Genomic DNA, 25,438 nt, shown 5'->3' on the forward strand with positions numbered 1-25,438 from the left:
TCTCACTTTATAATACACTCTCACTTTACATTATAATTTATCTCTCCTTAAAGCGGAATATAACCCTGCATTTCAACTTTGCTCTAAAACATTATTTACAGTATATTATATGCAACCAGCATTTTTTTTTCTACTAGACCAGCATTGGAAGGGTTACACAGGGCTTTAAAGTTCCTTTTGATTTCTGCAGACGCATCCGAAGCTGAAAAGAGATACATTTTGTTTACAGAAATGTATCTAAGTGTTTAATGTGACTCATCTCTCTGACTGAGAAGGAGCTTGGAGGACTGCCAAAGAGTGTGTAACTGTTTATCAATAGATACATAGAATGTAACAATCTGAACATATCTCTCCACGGAACTTGAAACGTCTGTGTTTAACCCTCCGAATGCTGGTCTAGTAAAAAAAAAATGCTTTTTGCATATAATATGCTGTAAATAATATTTTAGAGCAAAGTTGAAATGCAGGGTTATATTCCTCTTTAAATGGCATAACTTATTTTTTATCTGCCCTTATCTAACTTAACTCATGATTTATCTCTCCTAATCTGTTTATCTTTGAATTCTCTCTTCTTAAAGAGACACTGAAGCGAGAATAATTCTCGCTTCAGAGCTCATAGTTAGCAGGTGCACGTGTGCCCCTGCTAAAACGCCGCTATCCCGCGGCTAAACGGGGGTCCCTTCACCCCCAACCCCCCCCCCCCCGCAAAATCAACGACCAAATTGGTCGTAGATTTTGCTGCTGCTGGAGGCAGGGCTAACAGCTGCAGCCCTGCCTCACAGCGCGTCTATCAGCGGCGCATCGTCGCCTCTCCCCCGCCCCTCTCAGTGAAGGAAGACTGAGAGGGGCGGGGGAGAGGAGGAGATACGCGCTGACAGACGCGCGTGGGGCAGGGCTGCGGCAGTTAGCCCTGCCCCAATGTGGAAGTGCTCCCCCGCTGCACGGAGGGGGATTTGGGGGTGAAGCGGCCCCCTTTAAGCCGCGCGATAGCGGCGTTTTAGCAGGGGCACACAGGCTATGAGGTCTGAAGCGAGATTTATTCTCACTTCAGACTCCCTTTAAGGCTCGTACACACGTCCAACATGCACACGACCAACACCACAAACCCCACAACCTAGCCAAACCACATGACCTGTATGTCCACACGCCTAGACGACTGAACAACTAACTCAATTAACATACTGCGCACGCAAGAGGAATGACGGACGACACATTCAAGTACAAGTATTTCAAACAACTTGTACACACACACCAACTGCAGGATATCAGACCAAGATAGATCAGACAGTTGGATTGGGCAAACTGCCTGTTATATCATTTGTTAAGTTGTTTGCACACGTACACGTGCCTGATTATTGTCCAACAGACTAAGGTCAGATGAAAGTCAGGATGCAGGTTGGTCCGTGTGTACTCAGCTTAACAGTTAAGGTAAAAAATAAGTAAGCTTTGTGAATCAACCCCACTGATTAAAGTGTGTGCACATGACAGTTTATAAAAGTATGGTAAGTTTTCTAACAATGTCCAGCAATGTCTACAAGCCAGGAGGCACTCTGTGAGCAAAACTGTGGCTGGTTGACTGACAGGTACTTCAGAGAAAGTGAACTCTAGAGGACGATCTGGGATTCAAACTCAGGAGCTAAGGCGAGAATGCTATCCACTACACCACCATGCTACACCATATAGGTCTTGTTTAACCATCTGGTTTCAGTTTTACCCAAAACCAGAACTAAATTATTTTTATTTGAGTAGCCAGTACAAGATGCTTATTTCCTATCACACTCAAATTATAATCTAGCCAAGCAGAGCATTACAGCGTTTAGCAGAGCAGACCAGCCTGTATCTGGTCAAATCATTAAATGCTTCAAAACACCAGTGTGGACACAGCTGCAATATTAAACCTATCAATACCAAGTTCTTCCATCCAGTATGTTAATTTACCACCTGCAAACAATAAAATCTTTCAGTACTGAAATAAGATGAACATTTCAGATATGTGTATTTGTTGTGTGCCAGCATGTGTCAGAATATGACACTCAGTGCGCTCTTTCAATAAGTTAGCAGATGAACATGTTTCAAACATGAAGTCACTGTTTATAGGAAATTGCTAAACAGAGCGGAGGCACTTGGAGAAAGCTTTTCTTCTGTCTCAAAACAAGAATGTTTAAAGATATCTTCTGAGGTCTCGTTTCATCCTGACGGGCATGTTTGGAATAAAACCTGAGACAAGGCAATGTCATTTTAACAACAATCTTGTGAATTCAATCATTCGTTATCCCTCATGTGTTATAGCCCGTTTTATGATCTAAGTTGTAACCTAATGTATTTACTGTCCATGTGCAGCATGTGAATTTTATAGCATTTTCCCATGAAGATCTGAGATGTCTTGGTATCTGTGCATGGGGGGGGGATTTTAAACTCTCCATGAATGAAGGGATAGATGGATGGATAGATAGGGGAGAACTTTAGCTAATTTAAGTTGCATCGGATCATGGCAGTTTCCATCCTCAGGTGCAACATGAGATGGTTTTTGGCCACCCGGTAATGTCACCGTGGGACACAAATGGTGCTGCCAAATGCTGAGACTAAACCGCTGGACAAGTGTCCCGTTGAAAAAGATGCCTTCATTAAAATAAGCAAACTAAAGGAGAGGAAGGGGGCAACGTGGTCACTTGTCCACCCCTTAGTGAACTTCCTACTTGTTCACCTTTAATGTCCCAACCCAGTGTCTATGCATGCAACCTCAAACTCCTTCTACCCCCCTTTATCCCTTCCCCACTAACCCCTGCGACTTCTTCCCTGAGAATGGAAATCGTCATGCTCAGATGCAACTTCATGGGAAGACACCTGTCAACTGCCCATGCTGAGCGCTAGCAAGCACCCAGCCAATGAATGGGAGCAGCTGACATTTGGTGCATTCACCACCTTCAGCTGCATACAGAAGAAAAGGTCTTAAAGGCCCGTAGCCACCTTGCGATCCTTCTGACGATTTTCCTGACTGGAGATTTTTTTTTTGAGCGATGATCGGTCATTTATGCGATCTTGCGATGTGGGTACAGGCGTATGATCACGCGAATGTTGCTCAGCGTCGTGCAGAGGTAACAATCGTCACAGCACATTGGATCTTTAAGATCCCCAACACAACGCACCGCGATCGATTGAAGTCTTGTCACGACCATCGTGTAACATTGTGCTTACCCCGCCAGCCAGAAGATGGATCGGCGGAGCGCTCATCATCAGAGAGGTGTCACAGGATCCATCTCCTTGCATTGTGGGGTGAGTACTTAGCATGAAACAAGTATTGTAGTTTAAGTTTGGGCAAATTCACCTTCGAGAATAATGGAATTTCCTGTTCAGACGTCCCGAACTGCAGAGTTCTCATATTCACAGCCTAAGTATGCAAACACTTAATTTTAAGTAATCACATAATGAGTATATGCATATTTAATTAGCAGGATGCAAACAAAAAGAAAACAATCAGCAGTTCAGGCCTTCTATATAGAAAACACCATTTATTCCACTGCAAATTCATCCGGACACAAACCAACATTAAAACGAAGAACAAAAAAGCAGTTTTGACTACAGGACGTGATGTCACCTACAGGCAAAATCATGCAGGGTTAAACAGGAAGTGGTGGTGTCATCCAATTCTGTTTTATTCAAATCATCCATGCCTGTAATACATGTATATTTGCAACCTGTAACACTTTTCTTTATAGACTCAATGCAGATTGGTTAGTCCTTTTCACATGTTAGACATTAGTTGCCTTATTATTATGCATGGAAGAGGAGGTAGCAAATGGGAGAGTCTGTAGGCAGTGGACTATTATTATTATTTAGTATTTATATAGCACCGACATCTTCTGCAGTGCTGCACAAAGTAGATTGTCTTGCTACTTAACTGTCCCTCACAATCTATCCCTACCATAGCCATATGTCTATGCATGTATCGTGTAGTGTATGTTTCGTAGTCTAGAGCCAATTTAGGGAGAAGCCAATTAACTAATCAATATGTTTTTGGGATGTGGGAGGAAACCAGAGTGCCCAGGGGAAACCCGCACAGACACATTGAGAACATACAAACTCTGGGCAGATAGTGCCCTGGCTGGGATTTGAACCAGTGACACAGCACTGCAAGGCGAGAGTGTTAAAGGGATACTGTAGGGGGGTCGGGGGAAAATGAGCGTAACTTACCCGGGGCTTCTAATGGTCTCCCGCAGACATCCTGTGTTGGCGCAGCCACTCCCTAATGCTTCGGCCCCGCCTCCGGTTCACTTCTGGAATTTGATTTTAAAGTCAGAAAACCACTGCGCCTGCGTTGCCGTGTCCTCGCTTCCGCTGATGTCACCAGGAGTGTACTGCGCAGACACAGACCATACTGGGCCTGCGCTGTACGCTCTTGATGACATCAGCGGGATCGAGGACACGGCAACGCAGGCGCAGTGGTTTTCTGACTTTAAAGTCAGAAATTCCAGAAGTGAACCGGAGGCGGGGCCGGAGCATCGGTGAGCAGCTGCGCGGGCACAGGATGTCTGCGGGGGACCATTAGAAGCCCCGGGTAAGTTCAGCTCATTTTCCCCCTACCCACCTACAGTATATGCCACCATGCTGCTGTGGACCCAAACTTCTGAAAGCATAATAGGGCATTCTCACCTCCCTTTGTGCATCCTTCCTCCACAAATACGAGCATGAAACACAGATAACCTAGGAAGTGGTATCTAAACCTTTTGTGTTCATATAATATACAGTAGATCTTGTGTCCTCCAGCCATGTACAGAAGGATGTATACGTCTACATTTTATATGCTCTTATTACTGCTGCCAAATGCCACTGAAGAACCAAGTTGTTTATTTTCCTCTGCAGATGCTTAATCAAATGAAGCTCATAAAGTCAAATTACAGACCTAGCACGAGAATACAAATATATTAATCCCCAAAATTCTTATGCTAAATCCTGGCAACAGATATATCCAAACTTTGTAACATCTGTTCTTTTGCTGATTGACATATATGCAAATGGAGAATGAGTCACATCCCAACTGTTATCTGATTGCTCAACTTTTCCCATTCTTCTGTGAGTGGAGATAAACATGCCTTGAAATATTTCTTCCACCCCCAATTTTCTCACTTTGGAACTGGCATATTCTAATCAGATCATCCTGTTTGCTTATCTCTTAATTTAGAAAAGCATATACCATGACATAATCCACCCCCACCCTTCTCTTCATTATTCCTTCTGTTGTAAGAACTTGATATATAAGACCATAAGTAACAGTGTGCTTGGCACTGACATGAAATGTAAATGATGGATTACATTCAGGGGCATAGCTACTAATCATAGGGACACCCAGCAAAACTTAAATGGTGCCCCCCAATGTTTATAAACCTTTCCCCCCTCCCACTTGGTGGTCGTCATAGCTTAGGGGCTCATTGTCATCAAACAAATGTGGCCGTCTTAATCTTCACGTCTATAACAAGTGTAGCCACAAAAACACCGCCTGATCTCGGGAATGGCCTCCTGTATGGGAGGGTGGTCATTTTTTTTAGGTGGCAACGGTTGTGAATCTAGAAATAAAATGAATGGTTAGAGCAGGTAAGTTAGAGGTAGGTATTGATAAGACGTTCTAGTGGATAGCATAAGGGGAGTTTCATTTTTCCAGTTAGGGTTACATATCCTTTAGGAGGACCAATTAGTGTTTGAGAAGAACTGAAGTTCCATTAAAAACAGACAGTGTAGGTGTCCTAAACCTTTATTTTTGTTAAAACAATGACTGCAGTCATCACATACATCCCTAAAAAGAATGGCCTGCACTCCATGTACAATATGTAGCCTTGACTAATTTTCATTGTTAAGCCAAAAAGCATTCCTTTCATTTTTTTCTGGACGGTGGTCACATGATTATGCCTACAGCAAGCTGATCACTCAGATGCATGTTAGAAGAAAACGTCACCATCTGGTAATACTGGATTTCTCTCCCAGCATGCATCTGAGGTTTTTTTTATGGGGGCTACCTATAATACCACTTCAAAAGCAGACATGAAACCGCATTACAGTTTTGCCTCTTGCTCAGCCAGACCAGGAAAAACTGTTTATTGGCGGCTCTGGGTTCCAACAAATTGCATGTTTCTTGTTCTAAAAAGAATCTACCCTTCTGAGTACTAAATACAGTAACTATTTTTCATTATGATACTCTAATATGTCAGACAAGACAGCGGCTTATTAGTTGCTTTGGGTTACGGGCGGCACTTTGCATGTGTTAGACTCATAAAACATACGCTGCTTCATCTGAATAATAAACGCATAAACACAGCAACAGGCGAGCCATTTTTCATCGTGATATCATAATGCGTAAGACAACAGGAGATATAGTTCAATGTCAACAACACACACTTTAGTCTTCATTTCCCTCTTTTCACCATGAAGTAATTAGCTGGAACATCTGCTCTACATACTGAAACAGATTTGTTTTAATGCTATATTTAACAAGCCTTTTAAATCTACCAATACTCATGCTAAACCCTTTGTTATAAAAAAAAAAAAAAAAAACAACTGTATTGAATGCATTCTTTTTCCATTAGCTAAAAATGGCCCACAAAACAGTGGTGCCGGTTAGCCTGTGATATTTTACCAAAGCATTAATGTTATTATTATTATTTAAACAATAGGATGTTGAGGGAGAAAACAAAACTATGAAGGCCAGATGGAAACACAACTAATATTAAAAGGAACCTAAACTGAGAAGGATATGGATGTTTCCTTTTAAACAATACCAGTTGCCTGGCAGTCCTGCTGATCTCCTTGGCTGCAGTGGTGGCTGAATCACACACCTGAAACAAGCATGTAGCTAATCCAGTCTTACACCTGATCTGCCTGCTTGTTGAGAGACTGTGGCCAAAAGTATTAGAGACACAGGATCAGCAGGAGAGTCAGGGAACTGGTATCATTTTAAAATGAAAAATCCATATCTTTCTCTCTTTAGGTTCCCTTTAAAGAGAACCCGAGGTGTGTTTAAAGAATGCTATCTGCATACAGAGGCTGGATCTGCCTATACAGCCCAGCCTCTGTTGCTATCCCAAACCCCCCTAAGGTCCCCCTGCACTCTGCAATCCCTCATAAATCACAGCCATGCTGTGAGGCTGTGTTTACATCTGTAGTGTCAGTCTCAGCTGCTCCCCCGCCTCCTGCATAGCTCCGGTCCCTGTCCCTTCCCTCCAATCAGCAGGGAGGGAAGGGATGCAGGTCGGGACTGGAGTTCTGCAGGAGGCGGGGAGAGCAGCAGACTGACACTATAGAGATAAACACAGCCAGCTATGACAAGCTGTTTGACAGCAGTGTGGCTGTGATTTATAAGGGATTGCAGAGTGCAGGGGGACCTTAGGGGGGTTTGGGATAGCAACAGAGGCTGGGCTGTATAGGCAGATCCAGCCTCTGTATGCAGATAATATTCTTCAAACCCACCTCGGGTTCTCTTTAAAGTTTCCTTATAACAAAGCTCCGTGTTACTTACAGAATTCTTACTGCATTCAAGGTGGCAGTATGTATTGCCGTTCTGCCCCATGAGTTGGGACCGGGTACTGCGGCTGGTAAAATATTGGTAATTTACATTACCAATAGTTTACTAAGCACCCACCAGGCACCCATTTTCACTTGCACCCTCCCCTCCTAGTGCTTAGACCTAATGCCCAATACTAACCCTACCCCCCCCCCCCCCCTTCCCGTGGCATCAAAATGACCGCTAATGTAGCCATTTCATTTCTAAGATATGATAGAATAACAGCTGTTCCCAACAATTAGTTAAATTAGGATTCTGAATTTATGTTAGTAAGGCAATCCACAAACTATGTTTCGTTATATATCAGCTTTTAACGCATTAGCAGCTTTAACAGAGGCATCTCTTTTCAGATAAGTGCACTGCTCATTCAGCAGAACTCGTGCTGTAAATTCTTGGAATGCTTTGTTGTCTCTCTCTGCTAGCAAAAAATATAGAAACTGAAAGGAGAAGTTCTGTTATTGTCTCACATTGCCCCTAGTGACAAGTGGCCATAAATACATATTATAGCAGTACTAATTAGAAGCAAGGAAATGTAACAAGAAAAAAATAAAAAAATGTGCTAAAATAAATTAGCCTGGAGCACTTGCAAGCCTCTAAATAAATTGGCTGTTAAAGGGAATGCATAGCATATTTAAAAAAAAAATGTAATACATTTTTAGGTTCATTATGAAGCATATTTTGTTCCAGTCATGAAAATACGAAAAGGTAGCTAAAAATGCTTGCCCTGCAATACCAGAGCCCTAAGTTCAAATCCCAACTAATTTTGTATGTTCTCTCCATGCTTGTGTTTTCCTGTGCACCCCAAATACAGCATTAGCTAGTTTCAGCTATAATAGTTTTCCTGTAGGATCAAACCACAAAGACTTCTCTCACCATGTGCATAATAACCCTGTTGCTTGATAACCAGTTTTCCATCCTTGGATCACTTTTAGCAAGTAAACACTGCACAACAGAAACACTGCACTAGACCTGTTGATTTGGAGACACTCTGATCCGGTCACAATGTGGTCCTTGTCGGAATTGCGTAGATAAAAGAATGGACTGTTTCAAATATATGTTGTCCCTTGACAGGTGTCATTGCAATTAAATAATGTTATTCATTACTTTCACTTTATCTTTTAAGCGGAGGACATATTAACATGTAATTTTTTAAACATGCTTTCTCAACTTTGTCCTTGGGCATCTGGGTGGTCTCACATGCGCGACCTGTCCAAGTGCTTATGACCATAGTCACTGGAGGAAATAATGTACTGGCCACTAGGGATGGCGGTTTACCATCTCTGCAGTGCGCTTTGATTTAGACTGGGTGGCAACCTAGACTCTGTGCCCTCAGAGAGCGGTGCCAAAATTGCTATCAGCACTAACTGAATTAAGAAGGCAGCAAATCATTGTGAGAGCTAACGCCACTAACACTTAGTAAAGCTGTGTACCCACCTGGCGCTTGTCCCGATGACCAGCGATTTTCAAACAACGTCACAAGGTGGGTACAGGCGCACGATCGCGAACGTCGACGACGGACCGACGCAGCGGATCGGATCTTTGAGATCCCTGATGACATCGCAAAGTACCGCAATCGCGGAAGTCTAGCTCGCGCCGCCGTGTTTGTCATGTGTCCTCGCGCTTTAACCCGCTGACAGCAGGAAGAAGCATTGCTGACGACTGTCATCAAGGGGACGTCACGGGACCCATCGGGCGGTGAAGACTAAGCTTAACTCAGAATTTAGGCACCAACTGTAATGTTTTACATTTTTAATACAAACCATCTCCTATTCGATAAAGGAAGCCAGAAGTGAGAGGTATATGGAGGTTGACCCACTGAATTTTAAACAATACACATTGCCTGGCTGTTCTGTTGATCCTCTGCCTCTAAGGGCTCATTTACAGTCACTATTAGCGTTTTAACGCGTTGCGCAATGCACTAACGTTGCGCTTTGCTATGGTACAGAAAGTCCATAGACTTTCATTGTACCATTCACACTGTACTATACGATTTCTTGCGCTGTGTTACATCGTGTCAAGAGACATCGTAACGCTTGACGCATTGTAGCGCATGCGACACGGACCGCAATGATTGTCTATGGGTAGCACAAGTAATCGTACAGTACATGCGCTACACTGCCTGCAGTATGCTAAATGAACCCCCAGAATTCCACTTGACAGCTTCCTCTGCATCACATCCTGTTTATGGACGACAGAGAAGCGTGCAGGAGGCTGCCGAGACGCTGCTGGGGAAAAAAAACTGCGCCATCAATTTAAAAAAATAATCATTGAAGTAAATAACAGGACACATCTGATCATCTGATTGGCTACTACTTCAAATGCTCTAATTTAAAATTTCTCAACGCAACTAAAACATATGCAAAACGCAAACTAACACATAGCCTTAACGCAAGAAATTTCAAAAAACAGTGTGTATTGTATACGTTTTGTAGTGTGAATGAGCACTAATACTTGTAGCCATGGACCCTGAACAAGCATGCGTTACAAATACCAGTGGCAATACCAGTTGCCTGGCATCCTGCCGATCTTACTGGCTTCAGTAGGGTCTGAATCGCCACCTGACACAAGCATTCAACTAATCTTTTGTCAAAGATTAGTTGAATGCTTGTGTCAGGTGGCGATTCAGACCCTACTGAAGCCAGTAAGATCGGCAGGATGCCAGGCAACTGGTATTGCCACTGGTATTTGTAACGATTGGTGTCAGCACGCAGAGAGAATCTGATTATTGGTGATCTGCAGTATCACCAAGAATGCAGATATATACCTGATTATTGATGATCTGCAGAATCACCAATAATACAGATATATTGCTAACCTCTGGACACCTATAGGTATGTGAGTGTTTGGTGTAACAGTAGTACTTTGAGTAATGCACCTGCTGAGCAGATCATCATAGGCAGTAAAGGAATACTGCTCTTGAGGGCACAGGAACCTTCCAGCAGCCTGAGACTCTCCAAGGGGTGGAGTCAGGCTGGAGATAGGAAGGACTAGAGTGTGAGTGACACCTGAAGGTGGATGTCACTATCTGATCTGGAGACTATCTCTTAAGAAGAGCGATAGCTCTAGAGGTCGGGCACGCCTGGTCAGTAACACACGGACAGATAAAGTACAAAGACAGAAGACTGATTCGGTATCCAAGGCAAGCAGGGTCTGGCAACGGAATATCAGATATGCGAGGTACCGAATCAAAGATCAAAGGGATAGTCAGGAAAGCAGTAACTCATAACAGATATCAACAATGCCTAGTCTGGGTGTGAGGTCCTTGGTCTCTACACCCTGGAACTAGTCTGATGAATAACACAAGTTCCCTAGTCTGGGTGTGAGGTCCGTGGTCTCTACACCCTGGAACTAGTCTGAAGTATGACAGATAGATAACACAAGTTCCCTAGTCTGGGTGTGAGGTCCGTGGTCTCTACACCCTGGAACTAGTCTAAGCATAAACAGAAAAACAGTACAAGTAATCTGGCTCAGTGTGAATTCCCAGGTCCACCTGGTTCAAACACACTGTTGGATCTGACTAAGGTCTGAGTGCTTCCACGTAGTGTTCGCAACGGCAGACAACTTGAGACTGGCCAACAGTAACTATATATGGAGTAGTGCTCTCCGGCACCACCCCTAATTGAGCAACCAATAGTGACCTGCTCTGGCGTCAGCTGATCGGCGTGATCAACTGATCTCTCCTTGCCCAGTATAAGAGTTCTGCCTCTCAGCGCGGGCGCGCGTATTCCTAAGCCTGTGTGCACTAACAGACTCAGCCACACCAGACACATGCTGCCGCGTGCAAACCGCCGTGCTGGACGCGGAACCAGCCGCCTTACTGTAGTTACATGCGGCGGCTTTTCCGCGTTCTGCCCTGTTACCAGACGCACGCTTCCACGTGCAAACCGCCGCATTGGACGCAGAATCCGCCGCCTCCTCAGCAGCACACGCGGCGGCTTTTCCGCATTTTCTCACAGTATTGTTTAAAAAAAGTAAATAAATATGGCAGCCTCTCCAAGTTATCTTTAAGGGGTCTCTAAGTGTATTTCTATCATCTGACCATTTGCTCACCTTGTAACAACATATAAAACAATCTAGAGGACTGATTGGTGAGTATTTGTGAACATAAATATTAGTCTGTAAGAGCAAACTCATACTAAGGTTGAGGCACTTATTGATTTATGATCAACAACGGTCATAACAACTACAGCCAACAGGGAACCTCTAAGGTAAAAAATACAGAATACAGCAACCCACAAATCCCATCTGACGAATACTGGGACTATCAAACTTCAAGTGCTATCACCATAAATATGGACAACACAATAAAGTGACATGAAACCTTCCAAATTTATAACTGCCAACAAGCTTCAGATAGACTTGCTCCTTTCTCTTCCCAGTGCTTTTCTACATGGTTTATTAAGTCTTTCATAGATGGCTTTAAAATACAGTACTAGGAGTATGGTTTCAATCTTAAACCAGGAAAACAGTTACAGTCACTAATTGTTCTACATGAAAGGAAAATCGAAAGATTTCCAAAATAAATCAAGGTCTATTTTTATCGGTTTTTCTCCAGTCTCTCAAATAGTAAGTAAGGTTTTGAAATGACCTTTAGGAAGGATTTTCTAATGACTAGATGGTATGGTTAAGCACGTGTGACTGCTTTATGGCAGAAAGGTCAGACTCATAAGCACTTGGGTTACGTTAAAGTACTTTTTTATTTTACACACTTGGTTGATGCATACAGTTTAAATGGAAAAGGAATCTCATTATGTAAGCCTCAGCGAAAGACATATTTAGATAATGGAGTGATTAGAGAATGACAAAAGTGGTGACATCAGGTAACAACCCAATAGGGAGAAAAGACAGTAGAGATTAACCATGTCAGCTTTTGGAATCTAGAGAATACCAGTCCATGTTTGTATTTCTTAGTATAGGGCTCACCAATTATAATACTGGATGAGAATAATATAATTAAAGCACAATTCCAAGTAAATAAAAAATTTTTTAGATAGTAAATGATTAAAATCTCACTTGGATTTTATTGCCATCCTATGTTTCTATCTGCATGGATTTTCATCACTTCCTGGCCAGACAAAAAGTAGAGAGATCTCTTCAAGTGGAACAGAGACAACGCCATATAAACATTTTTTGCACAATGGGGCAAACTTTAATTTTTTGATTATTTTTAATCAGAGTTCGTTTCCTGTCCTCTTTGACTAACATCCAAAAATAGCACCCAGGAACAGGTAGTGGGGAATACTCTACATTGGGGACACAGACAGCAGTACATCTCCACCAGAAATTTCAAGGGAAGGAGGAGGAGGGGCGGTTGGGATGTGGTGAAAGGGCAGAGAGGGGTGGGGGAGGGGACATTCTAATGCCACAAGAGGTGTACCGACATCTTCCGCAGCGCTGTACAAAGTATATACATATAGACTAGTCACTAACTGTCCCTCAGAGGAGCTCACAATCTAATCCCTGCCATAGTCATATTTATGTATGTATTGTAAAGTTTATGTATCGTATTCTAGGGCCTATTTTTAGGGGGGTAGCCAATTAATTTATCTGTATGTTTTTGGGATGTGGGCGGAAACCGGAGTGCACGGAGGAAACCCACGCAGACACAGGGAGAACATACTAACTCCTTGAAGATTTTGATCTGGCTGGGATTCGAACCGGGGACCCAGCGCTGCAAGGCGAGGGCGCTAACCACTACGCCACCGTGCTGGTTAGATCTAACCATACATTGGTAAGATTTTTCAATAGTTACAAGCAATTAGAAAAATGAATCATAATTCTTGAATTTAAAAGAAGTATAGGAAGTTGCATTGTATGTATAGACCACCTTTAAACCCACTATGGCACCTTGCTCAAAATTCTACTGGTTTTATCTAGCAACCTTGCTCTAAATCTATAGTTTGAAAACATGCACATCACATTAGAAGCTTCAACAGTTTTAGAGTTTGGAAAATAACGTTTTCAAACGTTTACAGTTTGCTAAATATTGGTACCACTTTTCATAGTCCATCCATGCAGAACCTTACTTGCTGGCTTTAATAATTTCTAGATAGCCCGCTAGGACTAGAGTCTCATCCTCGATTGTAAAATTAACCTTTAATTACACAATTGCACACACAACCACTAACCCCACAGATATTTGGCAATGTTTGTAGATATTAGATCATGCTTTGTACGTATTAACATGTCAAGGGATACAGAGATATTTCAAACGTGTAACAGCAAAGGTCTGCATTGCAACACAGCTTCATTTATCTGGTATTATGTAATCACTGATACATCTCCCTCTTCTTCAGAAATAATTAGAGGAGTTTTTATTCAATCTAGAAAAGCAGTGCTTACATATCCAAAGAACCACATCCTGTTTCTCAAGAAAAAGGAGGGGGTGGTGACGAAATAGGAAATAAATGAGAAAGTAAAAATATAACATGTCCTATATGCTTTAAAGGGATTTTTTTTATTTTTATAATGAGTCTGTAGAGCAGCTGCAGTCTCCAATCTATAAAGACTGCTTCAATGCATTCAATGATAATTGTATTCAAAGAAAGTCCTGTGGCTGAAAAGTGTACTGGTTAAGGGCTCTGCCTCTGACACGGGAGACCAAGGTTCAAATCTCAGCCCTTCCTGTTCAGTAAGCCAGCATCTATTCACAGAGGAGACCTTGGGCAAGACTCCCTAACACTGCTACTGCCTATAGAGCGCGCCCTAGTGGCTGCAGCTCTGGTGCTTTGAGTCCGCCAGCCAAAAAGCACAATATAAACGTTCTGTGTCTTTTCTCTAATCTTGTGCTTCAGAATTGACAGCTATTGCCTTGAATAACAATGTGCTAGCGCTGTGTTACACTGAGCACATATTACACTTTCAGGGCTGGGGCACACTAGAGCGATTATGAAGCTCCGACAATTTCCGGCATTTTCAAAAACGCTTTGTTAGTGTAAGTCTATGGTGTTGAGCCCATTTTAGAAATTGCAGACGCATGACATGCAACATTTTGTGAGTGTTTGGGGTCAAATACATAGTATATGAGTTAACTAAACTGCCAGAAGATGCAGCTCAAATCGCTACCAAAATGCTGACACAAAGCACTAGCAATTGCCCTTTGCAATGTGCCCCAGCCCTAAAGGTGGCCACACGAGACAATAAAATGATCCGATTTAACGGCAATTCGATAAATATGATTGGATCTCCCACAAAAATCGAAAGGGTTTTTTTCTTCATTCGACTGAAAAATCCGATCGGATTTTCCATTTTTTTTTTAGATTTTTATCGATCCGGAATGCTGGAAATTTTTCTTAAGATTGTCAATTTATTAACCACTTCAGCCCACAGGGTTGTCCATTTTTGCAGCTGAGCGAATTTCACCTCCCATTCATTTGCCAATAACTTTATTACTACTCATCACAATGAATTGATCTTTATCTTGTTTTTTCCACCACCAATTAGGCTTTCTTTGGGTGATATATTTTGCTAAGAATTATTTTATTCTAAATTCATTTTAACAGGAATATTAAGAAAAATGAAAAAAAAATATTTCTCAAGGTTTTGGCCATTATAGTTTAAAATGAATACATGCTACCGTAATTAAAACCCATGTATTTTATTTGCCTATTTGTCCCACTTATTACACCATTTAAATTATGTCCCTATCACAATGTATGGGGCCGATATTTTATTTGGAAATAAAGGTGCATTTTTTCAATTTGCGTCCATCACCATTTACAAGCCCATAATTTTAAAAATTATATTAATATACTCCTTTGACATGCATATTTAAAAAGTTTAGACCCTTAGGTAACTTTTTTTTTTAATTTATTTTTTAATTGTATTTTTTTAATTACAAATTTTGTTTGGGTAATTTTTGGTGTTCGAGGTAAACAGCTAATTTTAAATGTAAAATAATTTATTTAATAAATTTCTGGCACCCAAATTTCCCGTTTTTTTTTTTTCTTCTTCCTTTTGTTTTTTTGCATTTGTTTGAGCCTAGCTGAAAAAACAAACAAACCAGCATAGATGCCTCCCAAGATAGAGGCGTCACGAAAGTAATCATGATTTGGAGACCTAGCCAGTAATCAGCTTATGAATCGCTCAATTTCCTTTAACTAGATCTCTACAGTACATGAGATTTTTATACTTTACAGTATATATCAACTTCAAATTATCCCCCAAATATCCTGTGCCAACTTCACTCAACACCATGAAAACCACACCAATCCTAACATTTGTACATTTACAAAGTTACTAAAAGAGGGTGCTCACTGTGCATTTTGGTTAGACCTGGCCTCCGAAGAGAAAGCTTGTTTTTATGCCGATTTAAACTGAATGGTGCTGGCCATGCCAGGCTTTCATCATGCACCACGCAGGTATATGGACTTTCTCTATTCCTTACAGCCATAGTATTATGTGTGTTCACCAAGGACAGCTACCAAAGAGATATAGAGGTCACATGACACTAGGGAAGTGAACAGTAGTCACTCATGTAGCCCACACCTATGAAAGTGCACCACTAACTGCACATACTGTAATAATGACCAGCAGGGCTAGGTTTAGCTAGACTGGGTCCCTGGGGCAAAAGTAAGTTGGAGTCCCCCCTTCCAACCAAATCCCCTTCAGGGTCCCTGAGTCGGCTGCCAGGCCTGATCCAACCCCCCCACGTCACAAAATTAGGTGTCCATCATATGTTCCCTAAATAGCATTTTTTTGGGTTCCCATTATCCACCTCCTCCTTTCCCCATACGGAGTAAAACACAGAAACATCCCTGCTCTCATGGGTCACCATAGCTGGAGGGGAACCTTGGGGGGCCCCACAGGCCCTGGGGAAAGGCCCCCTTTGCCTCTATGGAAGCGCCGGCCCTGATGATCAGAGCTGCCCAAAAACTCTCTTAGGAATTAATCACAGGATTCAGCTGACTTTAATCAAACACAAGTTAATCGCAGGGTCCCAAAAAGCGCTGCAGAACACCTTTCATACCAAAGCAAAACAAAAGAAAATGTAATAGTAACTATAAATCATAATGTAGCATTGTCGATTTAATATCTCATCGGCAAGAAATGTTGGAGCTCACAGCAGGATCCAGAAACCTATACAAATTGCAATATGTACTGGCAGTGAAGCACTAAATTGACATCTCCTCCACAGTGCGCACCAAGCATAGATATGACTTGTTCACAGAAAATGTCATCTACATCAGCCCAGCTAGCACCATTTGCAAATCTACTGTACTTTTTTTTTTTAGAGGTGTGTACACAGCAGCATACAGAAAGTCTTGCATAGTTCTATACAATACATTGCAACACATTATGCAGATCCTTATTTAGAGATTCTACGGATCTATGCAATAAATAAAGTCCGTTACAACTACGCACCTTGCAACTTATCGCTGTCACAGTTTTCTACAGCAAAATAAGAGAAAAAATGTCAACTATAGGAAATGCTTAAAGAGACACTAACATCAAAAAGTTCCCCTGGGGGGTGCTCACCTCGGGAGGGGGAAGCCTCAGGGTCCCAATGAGGCTTCCCACGCCGTCCTCTGTCCCACGGGGTCTCGCTGCAGCCCTCCGAACAGCGGCCCAACAAATCCATCAGCTTGTTCAGTATTTACCTTTCCAGACTCCAGCGGAGATGCTGTTGCGGCTTTCGGCCCTGAAGTAGACGGAAATACCCGATCTCAGTCGGGTTCGCTCTACTGCGCAGGCGTTGGAGACTTGCGCCTGCGCAGTACAGCAGACCCGATGGCGATCAGGTATTTCCACCTATTTCAGAGCCTAGAGCCTCCACAGCGCCTGCGCAGGAGCCGGGAAGGTAAATATTTACATCGCTGCTGTTTGGAGGGCTGCAGCGAGACCCCCAAGGGACGGACAATGGCGTGGGAAGCCTCATTGGGACCCTGAGGCTTCCCCCTCCCGAGGTGAGTACTCCCCAGGGAAACTTTTGATGTTACAGGTTTTCTTTAAACTCTACTTATAGAATTATTCTGCTCCAGTGGGTGTGGTCAATCAGATGCAAATAAATCCCAGATGATAAATGATTATGCAAATTTTGGATGGAAAGGTTTGCAGCTTGAAAATTGATTAAAGGATCACTATAGCAAAAAATTGGAAATTTTAAAATACATGTAAACGCATACAACTTAGAAGTGCAGTACATTTCTCCCACAGTAAAATGAGCTATAAATCACTTTACTCTTTAATAAAAAGAATTTTCTAAAAATAAATGCATCACTTTTCTCACATGTTGCTGTCACTTACAGTAGGTAGTAGAATTCCAACAGAACTGACAGGTTTTGGACTAGCTCTTTTCCTCATGGGGGATTCTGCGGGTTTTCTTTATTTTCAAAAGCACTTCATGAATGGCAGTTGGTTATTCCAACTGCCAGAATAGTGTCCAAACAGGTAAGGGGTGGCCTGCATCTTTGCATAGATCATTTCCAGGGAGTGCTTTTGTAAAGAATAAATGAAATACTGAGAATCCACTATGAAGAAATGGACTAATCAAAAACCTGTCAGTTCTATCAGATTTCTACTAACTACTGTAAGTGACAGCAACATAGTAGAAAACTAATTTACAGCTCATTTTATTCTGGAAGAAACATACTACTTATTTGTATGTGTTTACAGGCATTTTAAATTTAAAACATTTTCGCGATAGTGATCCTTCCATTCGATTGGTCCATTTTTAAGCTGCATATTCTTGCATCAACACAGAATGTTTTGCATCTCACTGACCATCCCTACGCTTCAGTATCATTAGTATTCAATACAGCATCATTGACTTTTGTGACACTGTACACTGTACAATTCCTGCTAGATTGGGTATGGCAGGCAAAGGCTGTATGACCATACAGCTGTTTGGCTGATTGGCGCCTGCTGACCAGATAAAGGTAGGAAATTGCTTGAACTGGTAGTGAGCAAATGTGTGTGACACTGTACATGCTAAGATGCAAACATTGGTGCATAACACTCTTTAGGCTGAGACCGGACACATGGATAAATAAACGATTAGTTGCATATAGATCTATTTATTCATCCATAGCACAGTCATATTAATTATGTATTCTCATCATATATCTAAAAATGCATACATGTTTTATTGAGAGATTTTTAACCTGTCTATTGAACTATCCTTTATGTACAAACACTAAGCGCCTTTCAGTTTATATTTGATGGTACTGTGCACCTTATTTGACCTGAAGGAGTAAACTTAGTCTCACGAAACGCATTGCCAGTGTATAATAAATTGTTATTTGGTATATGAAGTTGTAATATTTGAGGTAAGCCAACTCCTCGTTTTGCATCTTAGTTGTTTTTAACACCGTTATATATCTCCTTGGGTGCCTCTTACCCTCACATTTATCACACAGAGGTAAACAACATAAATGTAGCAATAACTAATACAGACCAATAAATCACACAGTAATTACAAGAAATAAGAGAGGAGGGCACCCTATGAGATTACAAGCTACAGAATTGCCCCACATTCATTATGCCCACATATCTATGTTCAACTGCCTCTTTCTCCTACTGTACAAACTAGCTACATTTTGCTGAAGTCCCTTTCCAGGCAAAGACAAAACCTTCAAATACAACATTGAAATGTTCATCTGCTGCTAGCGACGCGCCTTTTTTGATAAATTAAAAAAACAAGAATTTCATTTAGAAGTCTTAACAATTAACTGGTCCAGAATTCTACACTACAAAATACCAGCTCAGCCAAAAATCAAATTCAAACTACTATAACTTATATCTTTGGTGATCTCTATGTATCCTCACTTCTAAAGCCAAGTGCGTACATACCTTCAATTTCTGCTGCCCGGCAAGGATTGGATCTGGCAACAGTTTGTGGCAGAGCTCCATACAAAGTGCGACTTTTCATGGGTGGGGAAGTGGGGAGAACAATGCACTGGGCAGTAGCTAGGACGTCACAAATGATCCATCATGCCATGTTGGGCAGCTTCTGTACACACACTAGATGTGGTAGCCTTGATCACAATTACTCTAATGTATGTATCTTTAGATTATAAGCCTGATTGGTCAGGGGTTCTCTTCTTCTTCGCCCATATCATCGTTTTTATATATAGGTAGGGTCTTCATCTGCAACCCCGTATTTAAAGTACAGTGCTGGGAACAGGGTTGCCAAGCGTCCGTATTTATACGGACTGTCAGTAAAAAAGCCTTTAAAAACCCGCTGTCCGTATTGCCCGTATTTCCTGGGCACCTGTCCGTCAAAATACTCATAAATTTCAATAATCTCTTTCGCGCATGCGCCATGCGCTCTGTTCCCCTCAGCCTTCCTTCTCCTCCTCCGAGTCCCGTCCAATCATGTTGCCTCTTTGGCACCGCGCATCTCTGGTGTCCAATAGGAGGCAGCTACGTCATTCAACCTGGCCCAGCCAGTCACAAGGAGGGCACTGAGATGTCGGAGAGGAGCAGCGGCAGCGCTAGCAAGCAGCCCAGACCCAGCAGCCAGCGAGAGGCTGGGAAACGGCCACACTAGGACTCTGGAGGACACACACAGAGAGGAGCAGCCAGGAGCACCAGCAAGCCTAGCCCCAGGCAGCGGGAAATAACGGCCACACCACCCATTTGCCCGTCACCAGAGAGAGAGAGAAAGCCAGGCAGGCACGCGGCAGCAGCAATCTGAGGCTGAGCGAGCGGTGGGTGAGTGAATCTGACTGAGAGTCAGTTTGTCCTGAGTCCCTGACTGTGTGTGTGTGTTGTCTGTCACTAGTGCCAGCCAGGCCTGCAGCCACACGAGTCAAGGAGTTTGTCTCAGACTCAGAAGTGCCACCATTGCCAAACTGTGTAATAATAATGTGTACAATACTATATATACCGGTAGATGTATTTACTAGTGAGAGAAATGTGCTGCCCACATGTATTTACTGGTGGAATGGGCTGCCCATATAGTGTATTACTGGTGAAATGTGCAGCCCATATAGTGTATTACTGGTGTAATGTGCTGCCCATCTAGTGTATTTATTGGTGAAATGTGCTGCCAACATAGTTTATTTACTGGTGTAATGTGCCCACATAGCTTTATCTGTTTCCCGCCTCCGAAATTCACAAGAAGTTTCCTAAAAAGCCTGCTACTGACTCCGCCCCCTGTCCGTCCAAACCTTGGGGTGTCCAGATTTTTGACCATTTTGTCCAGAAAAAATAAGAAATTGAGTTGGCAACCCTGGCTGGGAAATATGCAATATGAAAAAATTTCTATGAGGTTCATTAAGCAAGTCATTTTGTGCCTGGATTTAGTTCAGCTGTTATATAGAAATGAACACACTCAAGTTCCTTATTTCTCTAATTCACATCCATGCAAATTCAATCGACAAAAATGGCTGCTGAGACTTTATGTAAAGTAAACAATCATCAGAGCCTTATAAAGCCATGGTGTTACTTTTTACTATTCTTGACAACTTACGACATGTTCCAGCTGGTTCCAGACAAAGAAAAATAAATATCTGTTCATATGCTTAATTTTAAACATTTATGCTATGAAAACATTCTCAAGGATGTGGTCAGACCTAAATTTATTTTTAATCGACCCATTCTGAGCAATCATATTTTAATTAAGAAATTGTTCACTGATTAACGTGTCAGATATGGCATGAATGGTAAACATCATAACACCCCAGCTGTGTTGAAAATATGTTTTACAGGATTGGGCAATTTGGAAACTGAGGAAAAAAAGGTCTTGTCATTTTTCAGTGCAGTTGCTTGAAACATGTTCATCATTAATACAACATAATGATTTCAACCAAACTACTAAAACTTTGAAACATTTAAGTACACTACTTTTAGGGCTACCAGACAGAACTGGGGTGAGGACCACTATTGGAAATATGTTGTCTTATTATGTTATTTGGGGTCATGCTGCCTGTCATATGGGGCAGTGGTCATGCTGCTGCAAAATAGCATAGTAGACAGCACACTCTGAGCAAAAACGCCACCTACATGGTTTTGTATGGTCTCCTCCTGTTTGCATAGAGTTTAGGTCTACATTCCAAAACATAGCTAATTGACCTACCCCTCCACCACACAAACACACAAAAGTTGGCCTTAGACTATTTTAGGAAATAGAGTGTGAGCTCCTCTAAGGAATTTTAGCGACATAACTATAAAAAGTATAAAATGCTGTGGCAAATTTCAGCACTGTGTAAATACATGTTAACAATAAAAATTATTTCACTTTCTGTATTGGCAGTAGCCCCTTTGTATGAAATGTTAACCACATATTTCCGTTACTATTGGATGATATGAAATATTTTCAATTCGGTAATTTACACGGAGACGAAATCTAGAACGAGCGGGTTTCTTTATCACAGACAAGATCCAGCTCAGACTCAGTACAGTCAGGGATATGTAGTCATCTAGTTGGAGCTAGTAAAAGGCAGATTTTAAATATATGGTGTACATAGTTAACTAAACAAAACTGCTTCTAACAGCTTTTAGGTTCAAATCCACCCCCCAACCCACTCACTTAAAAATGAAAGATAATTTCACACCAGTCCTTCAATTCCATGTGAATTTATCTCTGCTATCATCTTATTTTAGGTAAAAGTTGGATCACCACGAAGCAGGGGAATGATGCGCCCGTTCATTTGGGTGCCACTCAATTCATCTTATGCAATTAACATCTCTATCCTATTTTAGGTGCTAGGCATTTGATTTCGGTGCTGGCACTTGGCTATGGTACCATAATTAGGTGCCGGCGTTCATCCAAAAAACAGCCAAATGCCATAAACCCAATTCATATACTGTTGCTAGGCACTGGTTATTTAAGTACACAGTTGTGGTGTGAAGTGAAGACAACAAAGGCAAGTATTGGTTATGGCTAATCAGTTTTAGGAGGGCTGGGAAAGGTTGAGTGTATTGGTTAATGTCGGTAGGGGATGGTTAGACATTACAAAGGAATTAACATAGGAGATCAAGTCGGGCGGGAGGGAGGAAGGTACAAGTACAGCCGAAAGCACCAATTACAGTACCATCCCAATGCTGATCGTAGCATATCAGTAACAGCACTTTAGCGATATTCTGTTAACATCACAAGTCATTCAAATGAACAGATGAATGAATCAAAATGAAGACATTCACCAAGTGTTTACATCGAGCTTCAAACAAATACGAAAAATAGTAAAAGGCAGCAGTTTATTGACTACACGGCATTTACAGCTTTCAGATCTTTGTGGATTGCACATGACAGCTCTCGTACCTGAATACAGAGCTCTTAAACATCCACTGTTCAAAGACGCCTCACATTTGCAATGCATTTTCAAATCTGGAAGCTGCATTTAAACATTGAAACCAGATCTCTTGATTTTTTTTTTCTCCTTCATTACATCCTGAAATATTACCCTTTCAGGTCTGTATGCAATTACATGTAATAGTCATTGTGCATTAAAATGCACATTAAAAGACCTCATAAGAACATCTGCCAAATGTCTTGAAGTTTGCAAGAAACAAAAAAAAAAATGTTAGCACTGAGAATAATCTTCTGTTCCATCATGACAGAATACAGTTACATAAGTCTTTTGTTCTGCTAATATTTTAATGATTGTTCAGATTGCCTGGTGTGCTGCAACAAGAACAATATGACATGTGAAATGTGTGCTGAGGTACTTTACACAGCATGGAGGACACATCATCTGCAAGTAAACGGTTTTGTGAGTCAAGTAGGTCTCGGGAGAAGAACCAAGAGAGAAAGGCGAATGCTAAAAGGGAAGAAGTCTCCAAACATGGAGTTGTGCACATGGGGTGACCTGACAGATTTAATCACACTACTTGAATCTGTCAGTGACCGAGTAACTCAATGATTGATAAAAATTCAATCTATATTGACAGCTGAATAATCAATGATAATATCGAACTTGGCAGTACATTTTCATCAAGTGGATGGGCAGAGGAGTGGTGGGAAATCAACTGACACACAGATTTGTACTACATTGTGTACCACAATATTGGCACAGAACTATGTTATGTAGAGGTCAGTAGTGTTTACTTAGCATTATATGCAGATCTAGCAGTGCTAACCCTTATTTTGTTACTACTCCTTTTTATTATTGGTATATCCCTCAGATATAAGTGGACCTCGCGTATAGGTCAAATCCAATATTTGACCCTCTTAAGTTGGAATTTATTTATTGACTTAAGTATAAGTCTACCCAGCAAAGTTAATGGTTGCACTTGGGGACTGTGAGGCATTAAGGCCCGGTTCACATCTGCGTTTTTTTTTTGCGGAACCGGCAGTACGGACCCGGCCATCTGGATCCAGGAAAACTGTCAATTTTTACAGCCAGAGTGCTGTAAAACGTCAGTTTTCATAGATTCCTATTGTGCTGCAAATCCTTCCGCAGGGAATTCGGTCCTTCTTGTTTTTTTTTCGTCCGTTCAGCGGAACGGACCACGGAACCGTACGGCCTATTCTGTTGGGAAAGCTATTGTGAACGTGGCCTAACAGCTGCACTTGGGGACCAGGAGGGGTTAATGACAGAACTGCATTAAGAACTGCAGCCATTAACCTCTCCTGGCCCTAAAGTGCAGCCAATAACTCCTCTAGATCCCCAAGTACAGCAATTAGCCACTCCCCCTCCGTAGTAAGCGCTGCAGCCCTGTATTTTTCTCCCTGCCTTTTACTTGTTAGTTGTAGTGGCCAGGACTTTTTAGACCTTTATCAAGAAAGTGTCACTTACCACCAATTAGTGAAAATGGGAATGGCTATGAGTCAGAAACGTAGGTCCGATTCGAGTACAAGTCGACTCCTTTACTTTTATTTAGTGAGTCAAACCTACACTTCTAGATTTATAGTCTCATATATATGGTACATTTCCAAGACGTATATGTTTATGCACCAGATTATTACCTTATAGACCTACATCAACATCATTAATATTGAGCTCTTATTGCTCATTCAGTTTCATGGCTTTTAAAAAAAAATGTTTTTACATAATTTGTTTATATAATGTTACGCCGAATTACAAAAAAAAAAAAAATCAACACTTAAGAACAAGGGAAAAAATGTTTATTTTTGTGAAAACTAAAAGACTGTAAAAAAAATTAAGTAAATTAATACATAATGGACAAAGTGACATAAAAGAAAACACACAGAATTATTGTCATTCTGTATGCAGCTGGAGTAATGGAGAAACTCAAAAGGATCTTTAGCAAACGTGATGTCCCATTTCTGCTTCAAACCCAGCAACACAAGGAGATAGAATCCTGTACATACCAAGAAGCCAACACACAAGCAAAGAACTGTGTATGCAGATCAGCGTCCTGGAGGATGCAAAGATTTATACTCTAGGCAAACCAAGCAAACACTGTATGTATATTTGCCAGCATAGGTGGTCCAACTCTGTAAATCAAGACTCTGTGTTCTACCTACATACCAAGAAGAAGAGACTCCCCTTTGGAGACGGCAAAGAGCACATTTTGGATGAAAAAGAAAACTGGTTCACAAGAAGTCATATACTGTATGTCTAACTAGAAAAACTATTACATAATTTGTCATCTCATCTAATACTGTTTAAACAAAAATACTCAGAAATAACTTTAAGGACCCTTTTACACTCACCTTGCAAGTGTGCATTGAGTTAGCCTGTTTTACCACACAGTAACGCAACGACAATGCAAGGCAATGGGGCCTAGCACACTTACCGTGTCACGTTGCTGTGGAAGTGCCCAATCAGTCGCTGAGCCACTGCAAAGTCAACAGCGCATTACCATTGGACTACCGCAGTGATGGAAGCAATGAAAGTCAATAGGCAACGCAGAAATTTTAAATATGTTGGTGGGGCGGCGTGCATACATGGAATACGAGGGGAAAACCCAGGAATCCCAGTGAAGTACTTCCTGTCCAGCAGGGAGTATGCCACTGGACGAGGTGCAGTGGAGGGCGTG

The 25,438-nt window shown here is 41.7% G+C and overlaps 1 protein-coding gene across 2 annotated transcripts in view; it reads right to left on the reverse strand.

Annotated features, from left to right (window-relative positions):
* The window catches only part of ARID5B (AT-rich interaction domain 5B), a 445,568-nt gene that overhangs the window by 66,818 nt on the left and 353,312 nt on the right, over nt 1–25,438 (reverse strand). The window lies entirely within an intron of this gene.

The sequence above is a fragment of the Hyperolius riggenbachi genome, chromosome 10, assembly GCF_040937935.1.
Source record: "Hyperolius riggenbachi isolate aHypRig1 chromosome 10, aHypRig1.pri, whole genome shotgun sequence".
NCBI classification, from domain to species: Eukaryota; Metazoa; Chordata; class Amphibia; order Anura; family Hyperoliidae; genus Hyperolius; species Hyperolius riggenbachi.